Source organism: Parasteatoda tepidariorum, chromosome 7 (assembly GCF_982258835.1).
Source record: "Parasteatoda tepidariorum strain Cologne lab strain chromosome 7, Ptep-v5.0, whole genome shotgun sequence".
In the NCBI taxonomy this organism is placed as follows: domain Eukaryota; kingdom Metazoa; phylum Arthropoda; class Arachnida; order Araneae; family Theridiidae; genus Parasteatoda; species Parasteatoda tepidariorum.
The window spans coordinates 72,058,378-72,062,435 of record NC_141761.1 but is presented as its reverse complement, the minus strand read 5'-3'; positions in this window follow the sequence as shown (position 1 = coordinate 72,062,435).

The window sequence follows — 4,058 nt, the reverse complement described above, 5'->3', positions numbered from 1 at the left end:
TCTATGTATTCATAATGTGCCATTTGTTTTGTTTTAATTGTCTCTCTCTTACGCACTTATTTATAGAGCTGTCTTACAGAGTCTCAGTTGACAACTACTATTGAATCAATCAGAAAGAACAAATGTATTGAATAAATATTTAATTAGAGAAATATTAGAATTCTAAACATTTAAAAGTACCATTAAACTCCAAACAGTCGTCAAAAATTTATTATATATATATATATATATATATATGGGCAAATCTCTAGAACCTTTAACCTATGGTGTCTTCAAACTTTTCTTATAAATCTATAACATGATAGGGGAAAATTAATTCTAATAAAATTACAGGAGTAACTATGCATTACTAACTTTAAGATACGTACAGTTTTGATCGCGAGTAACTTGATTTTGACCTTCATTTCTTACTTCAATCCTACGTTTGACGACTTTTCAGGAGTGTCGCTTAGAGAGTTTAACATACTTTTTATTTTTTTTTCAATATGTATTCTGTTTAAAGAAAACTGAAAATCACTAAAAACATAATTAAGTGTATCAGCTGTACTATAATATTATCTTGAATGATATTTTTCGTAAATATTGACGTTTGCAAACACTTAAAGTTTGTCGCGAAATTTTCGCACGTCAAACCGTAACCATCAAAAATTGAAAAAAAAGGTATACAATCCAATTCTGCGAGTTTTATGTTAGTGATATTCCAAAAGCTTATTTAAAGTAGAGCAAACTTGTATCATTATTATAGATGAATATTTTTATTTGCAGTATTTATAAATTAATCGAATTTATCCCAAACTGTCATTCGGTGAGGTAGCAGTAACGATGTCAAGACCGTAACCTGACGCAGATCTAAAAAGTAAATGTTAAAATCAGTCAAAATTTTGATCACACGTTTGTCATTGCCCAATTTATTTTCTGTGTTGTGTGCATCGCATTGCGTTGCATCGGAGTAAAGCTTTCGATCTATTCCCTAGGTTGTCCAGACCGTAACCCTGTCAAACCGTAACCACAGGATTAATTAATTGAATTTAACATATCAGAACTTAGTTTTTTCCCTATGTTTTATTAATTGAAAATATTTTTTGACTGAAAATAATTAAAGTAGGCCTTTTTATACATTTTATAAAAATTTAACTTAATATTAAAATTCTTCAATTCATTTATGATACTAATAATTTTTGATGAAAAATAAAGTGTAAATAAGGAAAATTCAAAAATTTTAATATTTTGTTTATACTTATAAGGGCATCGAAATTTTCGATGTTCACGATTATTTTCTAATATTTCATACATTTTCAAACAATCCTGGAAGTTTAAAATAGTGTGCCTATATATTTTTTTCTAAATTTTTTTTTATCGAAAAGATATATATATATATATATATACAAGAAAACACGAAGAAAGTTAAGAAAAACAATAAATTTCATCTATTGCGCTCAAGCTGCAAGTAAACAGAACTCATTAGATAAGTTCAAAATGAAGAATAAAACAAAGAAAAATTAGACATATGAAGAAAAAAAGAAAGGGGGGGGGGAATAATAAGTAAAAAAATAACAAACAACAGTTTATATATAATAAAAAAAAGAATGAAATTTTATTTGAAAAACCGGAAAAAAAAGATATAATCTTTTCTTCAGCCCCCACGATTATATCCGCAAAACAGAGTGCTTTCTGATATTGTATCAATAAAGCCAAAGCAAAATATATTAATACAATAGTGTGAGGAGCACTCAAAAAAATTTTTTATAAAAATAACAATAAATAAAATAGATCACAAAAAGTAAAAATAACATGTAAAAACAGAATATATATATATATATATATATATATATATATTACAATACTTTTTAAATCTATGCCGTAGACCAGACCAGCGGTGCTCAGAATCAATGTTCCGCAGAATCCTTGAGCTCCGTGGAAAGGTAACGGGGGTTCCGAAAGTAAACATTATCCTCTGCGAAACACTAATGAAATTTACATCCTATCAGTTTTTTATTATTTATTTAATATTGGTCTAACTGTTCTCAATATTTATTTTCGTCTTTTTGTTCATTTTTATTGAAATAAAAAACGCATTTCTGCTTAGACATTTTCAGTATATGCATACAATAAAATCAAATTATCAACTAAACTAGACGCTACTTTAGGCCAGTAAATTTAGCTATTTTATTAAATTAATCATTTTAAGACTAGTATAGTTGAAATTACACCATGTAAAATTTCATTCACTCACTAAATTTTTTCGCGATAATCAAAAAAAAAAAAAAAAACATTTATTTAATATTTTGAAAATAAATAATGGTGTCTTTAGTTGATTAATATTATGCACAATTGCTAATAAAATTTCTAAGAGGTCCACTAAAAGGCGGTCGGTGATTTATGGTTCCGTATCCGAAAACAAATTGAGAATCATTGCTCATTGCTGTAGACTAAAAAAAAATTGTTACCAACCTTTTAAGTGCAAATTGGAAGAAGTAAGAATCACATTGGAATTCGCCGCCATTAAAAATCATTGTTCCAGCAGCCATCGGTAGCATTAAACATTTGCTCTGAATTGTTGCTTTGAGGCTCACACTTGATCAATTCTAAAGTGTGAATTGGGGGGAGGGAGGAATAATAAAAATAAAACACAGAATTATGCATTTAATTATAAATGAGATAATGAAAACGCGCAATTTACCGATCTACCTTTCAGAGAGAATAATGGAAAAAAATAAAAGAATTTTAATTGTGTTGATTGAAGTGCAATCACATTATAAAATGTTTATTTATCCAATGCAAAAATGAAAAATAATTCGGTGTTTTTATTTTAAAACCAAACAAAAAAAGAAAAATATCGAATGAAAAAAATTTAATAGAAAAAAACTACTAAATTCATAATTTTTCAAACACGAAAGAGAAATGCTTAGAAGACTTCCTACTGGAGACTCTAGATTAAAAACGGAAACTAAGTTACTGAGTTAAATACTTTAAAAAAAAAAAAAAATTATGGGTCTCTCATTAAAAACAAAATAAAAGCGTAATAGCCACAAGGACGCAACGGAAGTCATGCCGGTGAGCTTACAAACACTTGAAAATCCAATAAATTAAAAATTATATTTACCTTTGAAGTATTAAATTTTATTTCAAATAATTATGAATAATGCTAATTACGGTTCAGATTGAATTTACTCCGATTCATAATTGATGTGAAAAAGTTGCAAAGTTAATTGAGCTCTGAAATTACGTTTTTTTCCTCTAGTGCTCATATATTTGATGTAAAGAATTTAAATAAAGATTAACATTGTATAATTTCCTTGTTTTAAAATGTTTTGTTCGAAAGTCTTTCTTATTATTTAATTTAATTATTTTTGGTCCACTGTAACACGTTAGATATGATTCCCAGTAGACCACCGAAGTCAAGCATCACTGTGTCACTAGTAGGTGATCAGTTTGATCAGCTTGTGAGGGATCTAGGGGGAACGATATCGGTCCTTGTTTAGCTGTTCTACCGAAAGTCCTTCATTTTATTCGCAGGTCGTTAGGCTACCAAAGCGTGAAAGTAAACCTCCCTGCAGAGTGTTAAAGTTGGGATGGCATGCCTTCGAGTTTGCAGACCATCGTCAATAGCATATTGTGCAGCTCTGGTGTAGTTTAAATAAATTACTAATGTACTTTGTTATTCCTGTTATTAAATTGTTGGTTTAATTAATTAAATAGATGAATAGTAGGATTATGCAAAAATATTCAGAAATGTCAATAAGGAGGATAAACTTTTAATAGGCGCCTTTCAATAGCTAATGTAACGTGAGGCTAGAATACAGGTTAGTAAAGATAACGTCAAGAATTTTTGATTAACATAAGAAATTAAAAAACACACATTTAATCATAAAATCAATAGTATAACTACAACCTGTAAATCGCAAGACACTAGGCTTTACTTGACTAGCTATATCCTTGAATTGCCGCGAGATGGCGAAATCACGAGAATAATACAATAGATGCAAAATTACTCGGCTACCGTTGTAGTTTCGTTTTCAGCTTTGTGTTGGTTACCATTGGCAGCATCAGTATTGGAT